Source organism: Vulpes lagopus, chromosome 8 (assembly GCF_018345385.1).
Source record: "Vulpes lagopus strain Blue_001 chromosome 8, ASM1834538v1, whole genome shotgun sequence".
Taxonomy (NCBI): Eukaryota; Metazoa; Chordata; class Mammalia; order Carnivora; family Canidae; genus Vulpes; species Vulpes lagopus.
The window spans coordinates 103,383,250-103,405,351 of NC_054831.1; the positions used below are offsets into that span (position 1 = coordinate 103,383,250).

Below are 22,102 nucleotides of genomic sequence, written 5' to 3' on the forward strand. Positions count from 1 at the left end.
ATCATGAATTTCAGCTCCACAGATTGGAAGGTTATCCCGTTTAAATAAAAGAAGCAAAAAAAAAGTCAAGCCAGCTTTGGCTGTTTCTACAAGCCTTTCATCTGCCCAAGAAGGATTCATACTGAAAGCCTTCATAGTAATTAGATAAGTTTAGCAAATACAGGTACAAAAGGGTATTCAGAAGTTAAATGAGCCATTCTTCCATTGAAGAGCTTTGCTTTAGAATAAAGAATTATGCTCAGGGCATTTGGTGTTGCTTAAATTAGACCTGAAGAAGTATTCTTCTTAAGGAAGAGAGAAATATACGTTAAAAAAAAAAATGAGACTAAGGTGGGAAGAAATTGAGTGTTTTTTCTATCCCAATGTTAAATAAGTCGAAACAGACAATAGCCAAGGTCAAATCCCCACACACATGTCACAACCCTAGCCCTTCATGGTCCCTCCTGGCTCTAAGTGTCTGGGTTTTCACTGTGCCTGAGACCAGGTCCAACCCCCATATCCAGATAAAGACTTTCTGATTCCTCCAAGAGAGCCTGTAATTACTGCCATTTGACACACTGGAAAATTGCACTTGACTTTCAGAGAAGGGCCAGGTTTTCTTGCTGCTAAATAGTATGCTTGGGCAGAGTATGAGGCACAGCACCAGTGTTTAGGTCAAGCAGAGAAACGCAATTCAGCTTCATCTGTAACAGGACACACCTTCTGGTGGGAAGCACTGGCAAAGGTGGGGGGGGGCGGGGGAGGCACACTTACCTAAGTTTCTCATTACAAGTCACCTGTCCATGTCTATCTTTTATTCATGCCACCATCTTCCTCAATTGATGCACTTAAGTGCAAAGAACTGAAGAATATTCTCAGGGAGAAAGGTTTCCTCAGACATATGCAGGTTAATGACAACTCCCAATACGAAACTCAAGCCTTGAACTCTTGGTACTCTGATAGCATACCACATGGAAACAGACCAAATTAAAAAAAAAAAAAAAATCTTCGAGAAACCACTCACAAAAGTCATAGAAGACTTAAAGTCCATACATCAAAAGGCAATCCATTCTTAGGAGTTAGTCACAGAACAAGAAGTCAAACCAATGGATTTTATAATGATGTCACAGCTATTTAGAGCTGCCTGCTACATGCTGGGTATCATACCCAGCACTCAAATGCAAAATTCTGTATTCCAAGTAACCACTTGGGTCTTGGGGTAAGGTAATATCTGAAAATAGATAAAAAGGGAAAAGATAGACGTTCGACTTCAACTTGATATTGTAATTTCTAATGAGACCTGGGAAATGAATGGTGGGGAAGAAGAACAAGTACAAAAGATGAGAAGAGGGAGGTTTAAAATAGAACATACAGATGAGTGCTTCAGAAATGTGGCTCATCATAGTTTCTTCTGTATGGACTAGTAGAGGTGGACAGTTACATAACTTCCTGGAGCGTTCCTGAAAATCATTTTTTAAGACCATGGGCTTACTGCCCCTATTCATTGTTCCATGTTCACTCTTGCTTTGGTGCTGTTTTTCATTGCCTAAAACAAGATGTCAGCATCAATTAACTTGCTCTGAAATCCAAATGTCACTGAAGAATTAGGGGCAAGTTGGTCCTATAATAAAGATGTAATAGGATTTTTTTTTTTACTTTATGAACCATCCAAAGTAGTAGAACCACTAAAGTATAGCACAAATCCTCTAGAACACTGTTCCAAATGATAGGGATTCCAAAGGATAGGGATTCAGACTCACATATTCTTGAGAGTAAAATTCTACCATCTAATTGATTCCCATTACCAGAAAATTTTGGAAGTCTAGCAACTCTACTGTCCATACTTATACCAACCCAAATCTCAGGTATTTCCTAGCTCTAAAATTCCACAATTCTATAATTCTGATCATCATCTTTTCTCTGCCTCTATCCTCCTAAGATGGTCTTATCTTGGGGGCGTGCTTCACTTACCATCGCCATGCCTAATTCCTTCTCTTAAGCCCTTTATATCTCTATTAGAAATAAGGATCAACACATTCTTGTGTATGGCAACTCCATTTTCACAGTGGACATTAGTTTTCAAGGATTGTGAAGCAGCTGCCCTCAGTACATATCACCACCTCAGTAAAGAACCACTGCTTCAAAAGCAGGTCAGTTAGGAGGGGGCTCATGGCCAAAGAGGCAGAGCTAAGGAAACAACTTTCTGCCCTCTCTACAAATCTCCTGATGTTATTTAAAGATTATTAATGCCTACTTCACAATTTCTTTGGTGTCAATGTCAATAATTTTAGACCTACTTCACACATTTGCTATAGTGTTGCTTAAAGATGTTGGCAGATTATAAAGATAGCACTAATTCTTGCTTGGTAATTGTGCTCCTTTTGTCCTAGAATGCTGAGTATGATGTGGTTTTTTTTCTCACGAAAAATTCTGAAAAATTCACCCCTGCTGACATTCCACACACAGAGCTAAAAGGCTCAAACAGTCTTCGATTCAATTTAGCCAAATCACAATCAGATTTGCTACTCTAGGCAGACCAAACAACAGATAGGCAGACTGACAATTATTCATACACATCTTTCTTTGTCATACTTCATTAACACCAGGAGAGTTTTCATTTCTTCCTCTCAATCATGCAAACATTTGGAGAATTTAATTTATGCATAGAATGACACTGAGTAATCCAAGTCTCAAAAGTAATACGTGTTAGCTTATGTTTGTCAGCATCTGTGAAGGATTTGACCACTCTCACAGACTAACGGCAGCCTGAGAAGTACAATACTTAGGTTGATGGTGCCTGGCATGAGGCTCCCAATCTGGATCCTGGGTAAGATTCCCCCACAGTGAGCTACCCAATCTTGTTAAGGAAGAGGCCACACATCATTACTTTTTACATCAGTCCACTCATTTGGTCAATGACAATAAAAATATCAACTGTTAATTCTTTTACAACTATGGTGATTTATTTACATAATAATCATTACTCTGTATCAGTTCCCAAGCTGAGCGTTGGGATAAGATGAGGAAAGTGCAGTATTTGTTTTCAAAAAGCTAGCAACTCCTTGTACCTAAGTAACTATAAAGTAGGGAGTGGGAATAAGGGAAAAGAGAGGGGAGGGTGGCAGTGCCTCGTTTAGACTGAAAATGTAATTGGGCAGCCTGAGCTTTCCACAGCACCACAATGCAAACGCAAACCATCAGATTCTGTCAATATCCAATCATAGCCTTATTTAGACAGAAGGGAGAACATCTAGTTGAATAGGGGGGAAATGCAATATTGCTCTTTGCTTTATTAATGTGAAAATGACAGTCACAGCAATGAAAAGTATAAACTCTTTTATGCAGATTACGAAGCAAATATTTGCCCCCAAAATATTCAATTTAGTAGGCTAAAATCCAAAAAGAAAAAGAGCTTTCACACACTGAGTTGTCTAACTTCCTGCTCACCACTACTCTCACAGTTCTTTTAAGCTTAAGAACCCTCATCATCCAACTTCACCAATGTCCAGGATGTCCCTAAGATAGCTCAACACTAATAATGCATCTGAAACCACACAATTCAACTTGGTAGACATTGATGGCGTGAATATTATATCCCAATATCCTTACCTAAGTTTAATAGTTTCCATTTCAAATGGCATTCTAAATTAGAAAGATTTTATTAGTTTATGTAAAGTTTTAGGGATTTTTCCTCCCTTACTGGGAAAGTGCCTGAGAATATTTTTTTAAGTCTTTCATCTTTACCCTAAATAAAAAAGACCATTAAATAAAGGAGCAATATTACTTGTCATAACATGTCTATCAATATTTAATTATCCTAAAACTAAAAACTTAAAATTAAGGGAAATGAATTCAATAAACTCTCAAATGAAAATAATATATTGCCAAAGAACACTATTTAGGGTTTTTCCATCCTACTAGATACAAGTTAAACATGTCCTGACTAAACACCTACTATGTGTAGGGCACATAATTATTGGAAGAAGAAAGAAGTCATTTCCACCCTTAAAGAATAACACTATAATAACCAGTTTAACCCACAGAACTTTCAAACAGAGTACTATTTATGCTTTGAATAAATAAGTCTGGATATCATCATAAGAATAAAACAAAAAAGAATTTGATTTAGCTTTTTTCAAAGGAGCAGAGACATGTATCAATTACTAGGTACAAAGTCAAAACATAAATTTCAGGAATTTCCTACATAATACATCAGCCCAAATATGAAATGATGCATTCAAACTGGAACTTCTACTTCAACTACACTAATCACCATATTTTGAGAGGTCCTGAAGAGACCATGATTAAACTTTCAGGGCTTCATGGGTGGCTCAGTTGGTTGAGCATCTGCCTCCAGCTCAGGTCATGATCTCATGGTCCTGGGATCAAGCTTGGAGTCAGGCTCCCTGCTCAGTGGGGAGCCTGCTTCTTCTTCTCCCTCTGCTATTCCCCACCCCTGTTCATCCTCTAATAAATAAATAAAATCTCCTAAAAAATAATTTTTAAAAAGTTCATTTTCATATTCATATTTTCATCTATAATAGAACAAATCAAAAAGAAAAACAATAGCAGAATAAGTGATATACTCCACACAGAGAAAATGCCACCCATTCTCAAGAGAAGAGACAGTCCCAAGAAACCAACCATGAGATGGCCCAGATGTGTTAAAGAATCTACTTTAACTATGGTCATTAACAGAAAGAAAAGTGTGCTTTAAGAGATAGGCAGGTCAACAGATAACCAGAAACTTTTTTTAAAATGTCCAGATAAAAATTCTAAAACTGAAAAATAAAACATCTGAGGGAAAAATTTCACTGGCTAATGAAAAAAAATTTTTTCCACTAGGTAAAACAAAATTTTACCCAATTTCACTGGTTTAAAAAAATATATTCACCTTGATAACAGGTTGGAGGTAACAGAGAGGAAAGAATCAATGAACTTAGAAATAGATCAACAGAAATTCTCTAATGTAAAAGCAAAGAAAAAAGATTGGGGAAAAAATGAATGAGGACCCATGGGAAAATAGCAAAGTAACAGTTATCACATGTACATGGAACCAGAGTTCTAGAGGACAGGAAAGAGAAAATGAACAGAAAATATATTTGAAAAAATTAAGAGCCACAAAGTCCACAAATTCAGTGAAAGACATAAATTTACAAGTTCAAGAAGCTTGATGAACCCCAAGCAGAATGAATACAAATATAAAACCATGACTGAACACATCACAGTTAAATTGCTAAAAGCACAAATATTAAGAAAAAAAATCTAGAAAAAGCTTACTTATAGGGAAAGAATGATTCAAATGATAGATGGCTTCTCATCAGAAACAAACCAGAAAACAGAAGAACACCACATTTAAAGTTATGAAAAAAAATAATTTTAAGTCCAGAATTTTAGACTCAGTGAGAACGTCCTTCAAAAGTGAAAGTAAAATGAAGATATTTTCAGACAAAAGGAACAGAGAATTGGCCATAGTAGCCCTGTACCATAAAATGTTATATACAGAGTTGTATAATTTCCTGTCCACTACTTCTCTCAAAGTTCTTTTGAGCTTAAATACCCTCATCCTCCGAATTCACAATGTCTAGGATGTCGCTAAGATAGTTCAACACTAATAATGCATCCAAAACCACAAAATTCTTCAGAAGGAAGTTCTTCAAACTGATGGAAATTTGGATCTTCAGAAGGGAAAGAAGAACATTAGAAATGACTTGAAATTTTTTATGATGAAATGATAGATAAAAAATAAATGTGTAAGTCACTGAAACCTTATGAATCCCAATATTCTACTCTAAAAAAATAATAATGCTATGAGGAATATATGTGAACGCACTTAGTGAGAAAGGTAATTACATTAAAAATATATAGTGTGCTTATAAACATACCCAGAATCAGGAGAAAGTCACAAGATTTCAGCGCTGAGCTTGGCATTTATGCAACAAGCATTTATTAGATTAGCTACGTGCTTCAGATTTTCTACTTGGCAAAAAGAAAAAAAAAAAAAAAGCAAGTAAATGGTTTTAATTTCCGAACTAATCTGATAAAAAATTATTGGCAAGTCACAATGTTAGAGGATTTAGGAACAAAATGTAAAATTGCCAAAAATTGCTAAATAATCGATCAACATCTTTATTCGAAAAGTCATCTCCAGCAAGCCCAGTTGTAGAGACTGAATCCACGTTTATATGTTACCTGCCTTATGGGGTCTTTTACTCAATTTCCAGAATTGAGTAAAATTCAGAATGTGAAACAACGTTAAGTCACCAGGTTAACTTTTTGCCAGCCTGTTTCCTTGGAAGCTACTTGAAGTATATCTCAGTGTAGCCTGCTTGACACTGAGAGTAAGGATAAGAAAAGCAGTGTTTTATTGCTGACACCTAGAAATTTGCACTGACTGCAGACCCATGGAAAGACAAATGGCTGCCCCACTACCTATGTGGGTGACATTACAAACAAATAAAATAGAAGATGATTTTGTACATATAGTATATTTTCTTTGCAAAAGATGCTAAGCATAACGCTTTGATTATTTTTCAGAATGTTGGTTTTGGGAGAGATTCAAACATTATGTTTCTTAAAGAGTTCTAAAAATCCCTAAGTTTTCCCATCTTCTTTTCCCTTCCCCCTCTGGGTCATAAGCTTTTTCTACTCTTGTTCAACTCCATACCCTGAAAGATTAGGATCAGGAATTACAAATATTCCATACAGAGATTTCTTTACCCCACATCATTGAAATGTCAAAGAAAAATTGTTGAAGAATATCATATATCATATATCAAGGTTTTATCCTAAATTCCTCTTTGGCTTCTTTATATTTGTTTTGTATTCCTATCTCTGTACCTTCTTCCAAGTCACTTTCTGAGATGAAAAAGTCTTTCTACCTCACATTTGCAGAGACATCTTCCTGTCCTAGTTGAAAGAGGAAACAGAGACTAATTTAGCGTATATGGCGATCTGGTTAACCAGCCAGTATCTCTCTACTTGACTTTCAGCTTCGTAGAATCAGACACTATTTTTCTTTGTAGTTGGTGGTTCCTTGTAGTTCACGTATCATGAGGAGAAGAAAAAAGGAGAAGTCAGGATAACACAGGTGCCCCTGTCAAGACTAGATTGTAGGTCTGGCTTGTTCATACCCTTGGCAGGCAGAAAAAGGATATTTATGGGCTATGTGGTCTTTGAGTGTACTGATTTTGCAAAGTAATGACTAGAACCCATTTAAGACAGGCCAAACTATCTGTCCTAGGACTTTATTTTGGCTATAAGTCCAGTGAAAATCTGACCTACCCAAATCTTTTATACCTTTTATGTAAATGAGTTTCAGATGGTACTATTCCATCAATGCACTCCATTTCCCCCAAAGAAACTCCTTTTGAATTTCTTCACTCTAGAAAAGTAAACCTTTTAATAATATAGTCAGTCCTTCTTTACCTCTAAAGAGCCAGAAAAGCTGACTGATCACCATCCAAGAGAAACAGGCGCAGGCAGTCCACTTTGTCTGTTGGTACACTGGACTAGAAGTATATTAGTAGAAGTAATTGCCCAATGATTGGGATTGAAAGGATGGACTGCAGCGGGGAGGCTGCTTAACAAACACTGCAATTAACACCACCTCCATGTTTGAGAGTGAACTAGGTAATAAACAAAAGATTAAATTAATATGCATGTTCTGTCCCCAAAGGTAGCCAGATGGCTGGCTACAACATCAGATGTTTCCGCTCTGCCTTTGCAGAGAGAATCAGTCCTTTGTGCAGTGACTGATACAGTTCACATTTTTTGCGAGCATGGGCATCTATGGGGGTTGACAACCATGAAGCAGCCTAGCTGGGATGCCCTGAGGACTTTGAACTCAAAGCCATGCCAGGTGTCCCCAGGGGCCAGGAGGTACAAGGAACAGCAGTCATAAAGTGAATAAAGGGTGAATTTCAAGCACAATGCTGACCAACATTGCTGTAGACTCACACGGCCCAGGAAGAAAAGATGAAGTAGAAGGCTACAAAGTTCTGTTTTCTCTCTGCCTCCAGGAGCTCCCAGCATCCAGGGTTTCCCGTTCTGTGTGGTCAGGCTATGACTAGAGCCACGTATGTACGTAAAGCCCTTTTGTTCCCACTTTGCTGCAAACAAAGGGGCCCTTATTTGTCTCTAAAGTAAGCAGCCATATCTGCAGTTTTTGTCATATTCCAAAACCAAAAGACAGCCATCCACACTGAGCCCCAAGCACAGAGGAAAATCTCATTGCTGAAGACAGGGCCCTTTGGACACACCTTCCACCAAAAAACCCTTTCCAATGCCCAGCTCACTTTTTCCTTCTGCTTATTTTGTCCTTCCATCTCTCCATCTAACTGCTCCGTCTGTGTTTTACTAACATTTTTCCAACTAACAAATAGCGAAGCAGCCCCACACAAAAAGGTCAAGGACTAGCCCCTTGTTCCAGGACAACAAGCAGTGTCTCTCCTGTTCTCCACCTCCTCCCCCAGGTTTGGAAGACAAACGGCACACTGTGCCATTGACTGTGTAGGGTACTCAGACCACTGTTCTCCACCTTGCACTTGATGCCCTTCCGCAAACTTGTGAAGAACACACTCCTAGTTCTGTAAATAATGTCAAGAGGTCTTCTTAGGCAACAGAGGGCAAAACATATCAGTGGCCTGAAAACATCATGGGTGCTCATGGTTATACTCAGTAAGTGCGGTCCTTGAATGAGGTATTGAATAAACCTTGATCTTGTAAATCAAATACTATCTTAAAGTTCCTAGAAGAACTCACAATTTAGAGCAGCATTGTAGTATATTACATCGCTGAACCCCACTGGGGACCATGATTCCCCAGGTATCTATGGATAAAATTTATAGAGTGCATGAACTTGTATCCCCAAAACCAAAAGACAGCCATCCATTCTGAGCCCCAGGCACAGAGGAAAATCTCACTGCTGAAGACAGGGCCCTTTGGACACACCTTCCACCAAAAAAGCTCCTGGAGGCAGAGAGAAAACAGACCTTTGTAGCATTCTACTTCATCTTTTCTTCCCTGGGTGGTGTGAGTCTACAGTGATGTTGGTCAACATTGTGCTTGAAATTCACTCTTTAGTCCCCATACAAGTTCAGATAAAGATTCATCTTTATTTTCAATAATCACTCAAACTTTGTGCTTTCTTCAACTACAACTGTAGGCACCAAACCACGGTATTTATTAACAGCACCAGTAATTTTGTCAACAATTGAGATCTGAGGTATTCTCATATCACATTACAGTTTTTAAAAATATCCCAAAATATCACTTAAGCTCATCAACATGAAATTACAGTCATTATTAGATTGCTGCTAGACCATGCTATTTATTATATTTCTAGTAAAATGTGTACATAACCAGACTACAAATGTATTTACCTTATTGATGACTTTATTTTGGTACAACTGCTTTTCTTGGCAATCTTATTATTTTAATTTATGCATATAAAATATTATACTAAGAAGGCCATAGGCTTCACCAGACTGTCACACAGATCCATGGCACAAAATAATAGTAAAGAATTCCTGCTACAAACTAAGTGGGCCACTCTTTCTTCCCTCAAACACATTCTACACTTTGGCCCAAAAATATCTTCTTTCCTCCCTCATTACCACAAATCAAAACCTTGCCTCCCCATCATGTGTAGACTATAGGCCACTTCTTTTATGAAGAAACTCCCGATCCCCTTCACTGGTCAGGATGGTATTTTAAATCTCTCTTTCCTCATTATCACATACTACCTTGTAACTAGTTGTAGATGCACTTTGTTCCATCTGACTAGCTTAAAATCACCTCAAAAGCCGGTACCATGTATTCTTCATCACCAAGTGGCCAAGAGCACCAAGTGGCCTCTTGACAGGTCTGAGTATTCTTGGCTGTCCCACCTCTACACTGTCCCCATTTCTCTACATCTCTAAACCATAGAACTGCTGCTCATGTCTCTCCTCTTTTATTCTCCAGAATAAAACCAGTTCCTCTGTGTGGCATTCAAGGTCCTTCCAGAACTGGCTATATCCCTCAGTTTCAGTCTTCATATCTTCAATCTCTGAGCCCGGTGTCTTGTCACTGCCCAAAGTCCCACACAGTTTTATATTTCCAGGCTTTCACTACTAATGATCCCTCTTCCTGGAATGCTCTATGTCCTTTTGGATGGAGAGGAGAATATGATACCCTAAACATTCCCAAAATAGCACTTATTTTCAAGGGTATCCCACCCAGATTCACACAGACTGGTGTGTGAAGCAAGAGAAACAGATTGATTGCAACAATGGCACTCCATTACCTGCATTGTATCACTGAAAAATTTCATCACCAAATCCCATTCCAAAATGCCATACCTGTGTTTTATCACTTTGTGACAGTGTTCTGAATGTTTCAGAGCCTGGAGCCAGGTTGAAATTATGCATCCCCCCTTACCTGTCACCATCTGAAATCCAAGGCCATTGCCAAACCTTCTCCCCATATTGCTCTGGGTCTCTGCCCAAGGAAGCCCCCAAAGTTGACCTACCTCCTAATTCTTTCCACCAAGCCCTATGCAATTTTGTTGGAAATAAAGGTCCTCATCACCATGAATCACATTATGGAATGTTAACACCAAGTCCCTATAGCCCTATCTCCAGGAGATACTATGAAAACAAATAGAATGTAAAACCTTCTTCCCAAGCCATCACTAATCCTTCCAGCCTTCAATGAAACCCCCTGTCCCTTTGAAACTCATGGCAGTTAGCTTTACCACCTCTACTTTTCCTTGATGTCATCCCCCCTTCACTTCCAGGGGCTCTCCAATGATACCCAGTGAGGATGAATGCACCTCAACCTCTAGGACTTTGGGTCACCAAACTCCTGATTTCACAGTTCCTAAGCCTTCTGGACTCCATCACTCTCTCTTGCTCTGCACATCAGCAACCAATCCCATGGTTCACACAGGGACTTATCCTCATGTCCTAAATGATTAAACCTGATGCCCCATTCTCTAAATATTTCCATCTATCCTACCAGTATTAATAGTCATTCCATCTAAACAATTCTCCTCTAGATCATAAAATCCTCTTTTCTCTTTATTTATCCAATTTCTTTGAATCTGGAAAACAAAAAATAAAACACTTATTTAAGATTCATCTTTCCCTACAGAACATAATTTTGTGCTCCTCTCAACCATCTGAATCCCACATAAACCATAAGATACTTAAAAGGAATAGTACCTTATTTAACTGGCATACCCCCAGAGTCTAATACAATTCCTAATATGCACTGGGTACTTAATAAATGCACAATTCCATCTAGTCCCATGGGGGTTTTTTTCTATTGCATCTCTGCTCACAAATCTACATATTTGGTTCACAATTCATATCTGAGCTCAGATTCATAGTTCCAAATGCCCATTAGACATTTCTATATGGTTATGTGACCTAAATGAATGACTCAGTACATCCAAAACAGAATCTAATTCTCATCATTCTTGCTCCAACTAAATATGTTGTTCATCCTAGCCTAATAAATAGCCATCACCACACACAATGCTGGTCCTTACAACCTGAAAGTGGTCTTTCCTCTTTTTATTGTATCAGCAGGATAAATCATAAATATTCTCTCCCCCATCCCCCAAGCCAGCATTGATACTGCCCTTAGTTCAGGCCATCCTCATCTTTTGCCTGGACTAATACAGTAGTCTCTTATATTGTCTTGCCTCTAGTTTCCTACTTAAATAACTATAGTAGTTCCCCTACCCTTCTGGATAAATGTCAAACTCTTTATCATATCAAATGATATCAAATGTCAAACCCATCCCCCTCCTCTAACCAACCAGGCCTAGTCTAGAACTCTTAGTGCCTGACCAAAGTAGTGTTTAATACACTGATGAACAATTATCATTGATCACTCTGTCCACACATAAAGTCTACACTATAACCCATCCTAAATTATGTGCAGTTCCCCAAATGTATGACACCAGAAAGGGATGCCATTCTCTTCTGCCCAGGATGGTTTTCAGTTATCCTCCTACCGACTTGAAAATTCCTACTGTCTTCTGGACTCAAAGCAAAGACCCAAATCTGAAAGCAAATCAGACTTCTGTGATGCCTTGACCGATTACCTCCCAGGAAAAGCTATCAGGCCCCTTGTTGTGTCCCCAGTACACCCTATAGAGTCTCCACTTTAGGGCCTAGCTTACCTCATAGCAGTTTTCATTTACAAATCTCATTCCTTTATTAGATCGCACATTCCCTGCTGGCAGGGACAAGGGAAGATCTAAGTATTTCAGTGCCTAGCAATGTGCCTACCGCAATGCAAGCGCTGGAAGGTATTGATCACAGATCCTTCAACGCCCAATGCAGATGTCAGCCCTCCTATGAAGCAGCCTCATCAGAAGGTGCTGCTCCTTCCTCTATCATAACACTTACCACATTCCAAAGACTCACTCCTCACATTTGCAGGGCCCAGGGTAAGAAAACAGACTATGAAGGAGAATAGGCTCATCCTATTTTACCTACTTTGACGAATTACCTTCATGGTGAGATGGAAGACCAAGTTGAAATTTAAAATTCTCAAACTCCTCCGAGTTCTAGTTCAGAGCCAGGTAGGTGGGAAGAGTCAGCCTCTGGCCTGTGGCCCACTCCCTTTCTTTCCTTATATCACAATGCACCTTATTCATGCACTTTCAAGCACCCCAACCTGCACTTCCAACCTGTGTCCACATCACTTACAAAGAGCTGCCCTTTGACGCCTCCCCTCCTTCTCTTGCTCACATCAACAGCAACCTGCACCGGTTGGTCCTAGAAACTAACTTGAGCCATCTAGGAGGGAAGTCCAGGGCCCTAGTGCCCAGTGTCCAGAGCAAGGTCGTATGGATGCTGGGTGGGCACCTCCTCATAGTCCCATCAGCTCCTCCCTGCACAGAGGTGGCTAATGTGGGGCCTTTGAAAGGTGGGGCCCAGGGCAAGAGGTCTCATGCCTGGGTCTAAGGGACTGGAGTAAAGTCATAGTGGAGTCACTGCACCCATGCTGGTCCTCTCATGGATTGTAAACCCACTGAGGCTTAGGAGTTTTCAATGCTACTTCCTGGAAAAGGAGAGAGATGGTGATTTTATCAAGCTTCACAAAGGATCCACTTCATCTATAAGAGCTTGCGTATAGGAGATGCTGAATAAATAGTTGTTTCGTGAATGAATTAACAGAGCCTCCTTTTATACTTTGAACAGTTAACAATTCTAGCACTGGGGACATTCATTGCTAAGTCTTCTATTGTTTCTCAACCTTACAGTCCCTCAAGCCTGATCCCCCTACAAGATTTTAAGTTCCTAACGGGTTTTCAATCTCCCATAAAAATCCCAGTGTCCTAAACCTAATCTACACTCAATAAAGATTTGTTGGATTTTTTTTTTTACAGTCATCCTCATTAGCATATTGAGGTTTTTATTTCTTCCAGTCATCTCAGTGGTGGCATTGTGAGTTGTTACCCAAATGGTAACAGTGAATATCGTAACAGAAAGCTTCTGAGAGTAATTTTAACCTGTTACTGGTAATAATTTATTTTTAATTTTAAAAAACATTGTAGCTATAACCATTTTACTAGTAAAACACAATAATTGTTGTTAATAGTGTTTGGGCAACTGAAAACTAACAACTGAATGTGTGCTAATGCATCAGTCAGAGGAAAGGGTAAGTGAAAAGAATGACAGGTTTAAAAGACAGTAACTGAGAAATTGAATTTTTTGAAGTTTCTGAGAAAAAAAATATATGGCTGAAGAAATAAATAATGATAAACCCCAGAGCCAGGACTTGAGAAGCCTGGCTCACAACTCCAAGAGAGATTTGCCCACCATGTCCAAATTGAAGCACCATTTGATTTTAAAAAGAGACCACTGAGGAGATCATTATAAGGAAGTAGGGAGATCTATGTAAGCTTCTTGAACATGATACCAAAGACACCAAAAAAAAAAAAAAAGGGAGAGCACCTGGGTGTCTCAGCTGGTTAAGCATTTGTCTTCAGCTCAGGTCATGATCCCGGGATCCTGGGATTGAGCTCTGCATTGGGCTCCCTGCTCAGTAGGGAGTCTCCTTCTCCCTCTCCCTGTGCTGCTCCTCCTGCTTGTTCTCTCTCTCTCTCTCTCTCTCTCTCTCTCTCTCTCTCTCTGATAAATAAATAAATAAAATCTTTTTTAAAAAAATTAAGACCTTGGGAGCATTTGTTCCATTGCCATTTTCTTTCAGGTTTCCTAGAATGTCTATAAAATTAGAGCAATGCGATTTATAAATCAGAGTATAAACGAGTCCTGTTCTATGCCAGGAGAGTCCAGGACAATCTAGGCAGAAGGGTCTAGATGGAACCTTCTGTCCAGTAAAGAATGCTTATAAATGGAGCTATTTTTTATAATAGCTTTATTGAGATATAATTCAAACAATCCAACTCGACCACTTAACAGTGTGGGTTTTAATATATTCACAGGGTTGTGCAACCATCCCCAAAATTTAATTGTAGAACATTTCTGTCCCTGCAAAAAGAAACTCTACCCAGATGCAATCATTCCTGATCCCTTGTCCCCTGGGGCATAGGTAGCCATCAGTCTACTTCCTGTCTCTCTGTATCTGCCCATTCCAGACATATGGAATCATATATGTAGTCTCTTGTGTCTGACCTCCTTCACTCAGAATCATGTTCTCAAGGTTTAATCATGTTGTACCATGTATCAGTACTGTAGTCCTTTTTAGTGCCTAATAACATTCCATTGTATGGATATTTCACATGGAATGTGAAATATTTCGGCTATACAATAAAAAAAAGTCATGGGGATGCCATATACACCTTGGTGAATGTAGTCAGTAATATTGTAATAACTTTGTATGGTGATAGATGGTAACTAGACTCATCCTGGGCATCATTTTGTAATAGGTAAAAATATCAAATCACTATGATATATGCCTGAAGCTAACAGGATATGATATATCAACTATACCTCAATAAGAAATAAACATTTTTTAAAGATTTTATTTATTTATTCCTGAGAGACACAGAGAAAGGCAGAGACACAGGCAGAGGGAGAGGCAGGCTCCCTCTAGGGAGCCCAACGTGGGACTCTATCCCAGGACCCCAGGGTCACAACCTGAGCCCAAGGCAGACGCTCAACCACTGAGCCCCCAGGTGCCCCAGAAATAAACATTTTTAAAAGAAAATTGTATTTTATTTAATTTAAAAATTTTAATAAATAAAATCTTATCTAAAAATAAAATATCATTTATTTAAAATAATTAAGAGAAAATAATAATTTCATGCCTGTTGGTGCTTTTCTCTAAACTCTCCTCAGAAGATCTCCAGTTCCTGCCACTTGCATATATAATAGAGTAATTTCTGTCACTCAGTGAACTTGGACAGGGTACTTCTCTAGCCTTCAATTTCCTCACCTATAAGGTAGAAGCTACATTAGTACCAACCTGTAGAGTTATTAGGATTCTTATAATCTATTAAAGTCTAGTATAGTGATTTCCCATAGGAAGAACTCATTAATTAAATATTAGGTTTCATTTTAAACCTGATTGGATTTTTAATTACAAAATTACACATTTATTGTAACCAGGAAGGAACACAGAGATGAGTTTTTAAGTTCATAAACTTCCTCTCTGCTCTCTATTCATTCCCAGATGTTGCCCATGTAAAGTGTGGTGTGCATCTTTTCACACCATTCTCTGCTCTTACACAAATTCATAAAACCAAAATGCATATTTAAAGACATTTTCCTTTTTTCTTTTACTCTCTACTACACACACGATGTTGAAATTTACCTTTTAAAAGAAAAGCTAAAAATAATCTGGCCATCTTTTCTGGTCAATAGATGAATACCTAACTTTTAATTTTATTAGCCATACCAAATTCCATAGTATAAATGCACCCCAATATAGTCATCATTCCCACTACTGAGGTACATTCAGAGTATTTTCAGTTGCTACTGTAAAATGCTGCAGTAAAGCTGTTAATGAAGTAATAAGTAGTAGTCATAACCACGATTTTGTTATTATCATTATATCCCTATCTTTGCATTCTCCTATCCACCTGGGTCCATCCCCTACCTTGTCAATACCAAGGAACAGAACTTTTATAGACCAACGAGGGAGAAGTAGATTATCACAATAAAGGATTTTAAGCAGAAGAAATTTAAGGGAAAATAAACTAACTCAAATGGACAACCCCAGGGACCTAGAGCATCAGAGGAGACACTATGGGGCATTCTGGACAGGAGAGAAAGGACATTTGAGGAGAAAAGAAGAGAGAGGATGATCAGACCAGAGGAGCCAGGGACAGTAAGTTTCCTAAAAAAGCTTTGCTCTAAGCCAGGCATGCTTGGCAGTGGGTGAATTTTTTATTTTCTAGCCAACACAGTCATTTTCCTTAATGTTAGAGAAAGCATCCTCTTTTAGATCAACTACTGCTTTCTGGAAACAATTTTTGAATTTTTAATTAGTCTTTAAACATTTGCAATTAAGCCCAATTACTCCATAAATAAATAAATAAATCCAACGCTATCCAAAACGGGGCCAATGGAAAGATATGAGAAAACTGTGTGATGCGCTGAATGAGTTTTAATGTCATCCTCGTTGACTTTCCGTAAAGCATCTCTCTATTTCATGGGCAAGCCTGCCGTGTGTGTTTATGAAAGCCTCTTAATGAACTCGCATCCGTGGGGTTTGGTCACCACAGCACTAAAATGAGATCTGAAAAATGATTGAATTATAAGGCATTTCACCCATGGCTTCTTCATGACATGGACTCCGGGATATCTTATAGCAGGTTCCAGTGTCCCATGAATGAATTTACTATAAACCTCACAAATGCCACTCCCTTTCCCAAGAGCCAAACCAATTTAGAGAGAACACAGAAAAAATGATCCAATTTTTTTTATTTCTGGAAATATACGCTATGTGGAAAGAGCTTTTATCCAGAAGGAAAACTTCTGGATTTTACTGGCTCACTAAAATATAAACCATTTAGTGGCTTTTTTTTTTTAACCCAAGATTAAGCTTTCTTTCGTCTGTTTGCACATGTCAACCCAAAATAGCAGACTCCATATAAGAAAAAAAAAAATGTGTTTGTACAAAAAAGAAAATGTATACCCCCAAAGCCATGATCTCCCTTTTGCTGGGGTGGTATTTCATGGGGTTTTTAAATCCGGTGGTTTATCCAATTTCTGCAACAACATGAAAAAGAATAGTGATTGCCTATCAACCCTAAAAATTCTCACAGAATTTGCAAGGGACTCACTAAAGATAAGGAAGTGCTGACAGCTGAACACTAGCAATTGCCCAGAACCCAGTCAGGTAAACACATATGTTAACCGAGATTTAATTTTCTGTCGCAAGATGGAAAAATTAATAACTTTTAATTGACAGGTTCTTTATTTCCTTTTACCAAGGAAGGTATGGACGGCCCCCAAAATAACCTGCATCATGTCTTAAGTCTTGGCAGCACGCAGCTGTGTCCTCTGTGGCCTTCAGGGTCCTGCCACCCTTCATCTTCTACAAAGCAGTGTATTTAAATCCTTCAAGGGGCCTTTTAGAACCAGGCCACCCTGTTTCTCTTCATGGGAGATACTGAAAGCCTATTTGTCATGAGCAATAAGGGACCTAGCAGATCTGCTGACAGGCCTGGAGGAGACCCACCTGCTTCTTCGTACCCCAAGGATTGAGTCGTTTCTGGAGGCCGTGGTCTTCCCAACCATTTCGCAATCAACACATCTCACACTTTTCCTTGCTAATCGATCTCAGTCACAAGTGGATAGCCATTTAACGGCAAGAAGGTTGGCAAAATTCACAACATTTCATGATGACCTCCTTAGCCCAATGCCACTGCCTCCCTTATCCGAGCCCCGAGTTGGAGGTGCTGTGTCCCTTACTGCTCATCCAGCCCTGTGGGTCCTGAAGACTGGAAGCCAAGGTAGAGAAAGGGGATGTTCTCCCCCAGACCATCTCCTCCGGCTTCCTCAGTCGCTCCCAGCCAGTCCTTGCACACGCAGCTCCCTTCCTGTTTTCAGCATTCTCCTTGCATCCACAGCTCTCCTCCTGCAGGCCCTTTTGTTTCTCTCACACATTATATATGTTGGCAAATCGAACTTCAATGAAAAAATATATAGAAAAAAAATCCCCCAGGGGGACTCCCCACACCGCCACCTGAGCCGGGCCATTTTCCCTAAATAAAGGCTCTCGAGCACCTTTTTTTTTTTTTGCAGGAGGTAGCGAACTCCCTGGCAGCAGAGGCGAGGTCTAATTCAGCTCCTGATCTCTAGAGCCTGCCACTGAGTATACAGTAAGCTCTCATTGAGGACCAAGACTAATAGCAATAGTAACAATCAACATGGAACAGCAGGCATTTCTGGGAGCTTTTACTTTGCGCCAAGAACTCTGTTGAACATCTTATTTGCATCACCTCATTCGGCCTTCACAAATGCACTGCAAGAGAAACAACAGCATGATTCCACCCTTTAGAGATGAAGACACCGAGGCTTAGATAAGTTATTCGCTCAAGATCACACACACATAACGGGGGAAGGGGGTGACACCAGGGTTCATTTGACTCCAGAACCCAAGCTCTTCAGCCTTCCTGTTAAATGAATTTAATTATACCTTCAACTCAAAAAAAAAAAAAAAAAGAATGCCTTCAACTCTGTTAACCCAAGGCACTGCCAACAGGAACCCCCCAGACAGGTTGGGATGAACAGTGGCCTCCCTGACGTCTCTCTGGGTCGCTGATGGTTTCGGGTACCAGGGCACCACCATGCCAGGGGGTGATGTCGGTGAGATCAGCACGTCTCCACCCAGCGCCAGGGAGGAACGTATCTCACAGCACACCTGCAGTCACTCTGCACTTGCTCCTCCTCGGCGGGCTCCCACTTGGCCTGCGTTTGGCGTTAGCAAGACTCAGGAAAGGAGCACGAAGTTGCCCCCACGGTTCTAACCCATTCAACAATCATAATGCCCTCCACACGGTGTTTACGCAGCTCCCATTTACCTCTCTTGCATAATCACCATCAATTGAGTTTCCAGTGTTCCTGCCTGCTGAGCAGGTGATGAACAATTTCCAGGCACTAACTTCAACCTGCAAATGGGCCCATCATCACTCCCACACACACATACACACACACACACACACACACACACGCTCTGATGCTCCCAGGTGTTACTTAAAGTTCAGTTACTGAGCTTTCTGGGCTGTGGGCTGCCTGTCTTCCTGGAACTATGCAAGCAAGATGAGGAAACTGTAAGCCATGAGCTTGCTTCTAAGATCTGGAGACATGAAGCTTAACTGGGGTTTACTGGCAATTGGGTTTGTCCTTATTCCAAATCCTTCCAGCTCTGGCCCCCATTAAGTTTCTTTGAGCACACCCTCTTCTTCTTCTCACTTCCCAGTACACTGAAGTTGCTTTTCTGGGGCTGGATCATAAATTACAAGGTGTAATCTAAAGGAAAACATTTATTTTGGAGTCTCATTAACTCGGAGGAGAGTGATAGTGTTTATTCCCAGCATGATGGAGTGGACTCCTTCAGACGTGAAAAAGGCCAAGCCCTCTTCCTAATCCTTAAACATACACACACGCGTGCGCATAACATGGTTAATATTCTCAACAGTGAAAGTACCCAGACCCACAGAGGTAGCGCACACTTCACTAGACAGTCTCCTTCTCTCCCAACACCAGGTTTGAAGCTCCTTTTAGTGATTTACTGGCAACCATACGTAACTATCCATCCATATGCCAGTTTTTAAGTTTCTGTTTGTTTCTCAGCTTCAAAACCCAACCCATTATACTCAGCTCAGTGATGCTGGGGCTGGACCACTATTAACCCCCGTTTGTCCTTTGCCAAGTGGCTCTATATTCAGCTCTACCAATAGGGGGCACTAGAAGGAAACTACAAGGTAGCAGTCAGGAGATGCAATGTTCTTTCTATCATCTGCTTCTTGTTTCTGTCTGCATCAACCCAACAGTGGCCCCTCATCCCAGAAGGGGCAGCTGGTTCCAGTCTCCTGTCTCCTTGTGCCCCATTCGGGAGCAGCCTTATCACCCCCGGTCCCAGGGTCTGGGCCCTGAGCTACTGAGGTATCTGTTCTCACAGGGCCGAGTCCCAGCTCTGAGCCTCCAGGCTCAGATCGACTCCATCCCTTCCCTTGTCCTCAGGCCCTGGGAGTGGCCACCACTTCATGCAATTCTTACTTCCGTATGACCTTGGTGCTCCCTTTTTGCTTTTTCTAAAACATGTTTAACCAATTCCCTATCTTCAGTCTTCCCTATTGAAAGCCCTGCTGTGGGTCCTGAGCAGCTCCCTGCACTGACCAGAACCTGTTCCCTAATTGCTGAGCAAAATCCTAACCATTTTGCTCCTGAAAAACTTGTCTTCTATTATGACATGGCTTCTGATTCTCACAGGGTAACACCTGGATGATAATTCACATTAGTGGGTGGAGGCAGAAGACAGGCAAGGCATCAAGGCCTCTGTGTTCCAAGAACTAGAGCCAGTGTTGGAGCATACATCCTTAGTTGGCCTACTTGTGGAATGGAGCGCAGGAAGTTCAGGTAAGAACAAAGCTCCCCATCAGTCTACCCTAGGAACAAGTAGGGGCACCTGGGTGGCTCTGTTGGTTAAGTGTCTGCCTTTAGCTCGGGTCATGATCCCAGGGTCCTGGGACCGAGTCCTGCATCAGGCTCTCTGCTCGGCGGTGAGTCTGCTTGTCCCTCTGTCCCTCACCCTGCTGCTGCACTTGCTCACATGCATGCTTGCTCTCTATCAAATAAATACATAAAATCTATTAAAAAAATAAAGTGGAACAAGTAAAGGAGACCTCTTACTAAGATACTTGGAAAACAAGATCAGAAACTAATGAGTTACACTCATATTTTAATAATTCCAGGAACTCAGAGTGACCTAATAAATAGGCAAATTACAAGCCCTACCACATATCAAATGGACACCAGGGGAAAAACTACAGCTCGATCGTGTCCTCTGCCCCTCCCATTCTTATCCACAGTCAGTGAAATTCCATCTTTTGAGCTTCACTTCCTTGGCTCACCTCCTAGCTTCCTCCAAGGCCCTTACCCAGAATCGCAGCGAGGGGAATGACGCATGATTTAACAGTCTTTAACACTTCACTGAGATGTGGCCTGTTGGCTACCTTTTAGTCAGAATGGCTAGCTGAGACAAGAGCTTTGAGAGGATGGGGAGAGTTCATGACAAGAAATGAGGGGGGATAATTCTGGGGTATTCAGTAGGGCTTCATCAGATACCTTTAAGTGCAAATTTTGGATCTTCCACTTTCTAGCCTGAGCCTTGATTTCCTCAGCTGCAAAATGGGAATAATGATGACCTCCTCTCTCTGCCTTTAGAAGGATGAGATCTAACATATGGAATGTCCTTGGCAAAATGTCCTGGCAGAGAGTCACTGGGCCATGGAAATTTTTGTTTAAACTTGGCTTGAGGGGAATCATATTAGTCATCTCAGACTCTAGCAAGGTCCTATTTTTTTTAATATTCTATTTATTTATTCATTTGAGAGAGAGAGAGAGGGAGAGAGAGAGTCGGGGTGGGGGGAGCAGAGGGAGAGGACAAGCAGACTCCATGCCGAGCACAAAGCCCAATGCGGGACTCCATCTCACGACTCCAAGATCATGACCTGAGCAGAAACCAAGACTTGACACTTAACCAACTGAGCCACCCAGAAGCCCCTCCATCTTTTTTTTTTCTTTAAGGAAGCAGCAAGGGTGACCTCGGGCTCCTGTCCTATTACATCTGCGGGTGAAGGACAGGACTGGTGACACCTTCTATCCCAGTGTCCTTCCTCTCAAAGAAGAGCAACTACATCTCCTTGACCTCCAGAAGAGGTCATGGGTGTCTGCATAGCAAATAGTCCATTTACTAGGCCTCTTCCCTTCCCAGGCCAGAACCCTTTGGGCCATTTGCCACTGTGCTGCCATGATTCCAGGGAACCTGAAGGACAATATGGATGTGGGGGATGAAAGCAAGAGTATGGTAGACAGAGGAGATATAGCCCTTCCAAAGGTCTACTCCGGCCACTGCCCAGGTTTACTCAGGGCTACCACCCACAATGGGTCTGGTCACTCTTTCCTCTCTCTACCCTCCCTTATAT

At 40.6% G+C, this 22,102-nt stretch overlaps 2 long non-coding RNA genes across 4 annotated transcripts in view; one reads left to right on the forward strand and one right to left on the reverse strand.

Annotated features, from left to right (window-relative positions):
- Positions 1-22,102, reverse strand: part of LOC121497612 — a 333,494-nt gene that overhangs the window by 121,059 nt on the left and 190,333 nt on the right. The gene's annotated exons all lie outside the window — the stretch shown is intronic.
- Positions 1-22,102, forward strand: part of LOC121497610 — a 38,571-nt gene that overhangs the window by 15,142 nt on the left and 1,327 nt on the right. Inside the window, exon 3 of the long non-coding RNA XR_005989521.1 lies at positions 20,388-20,534. This is a non-coding gene — a long non-coding RNA (uncharacterized LOC121497610). The remainder of the gene's footprint in view (positions 1-20,387; positions 20,535-22,102) is intronic.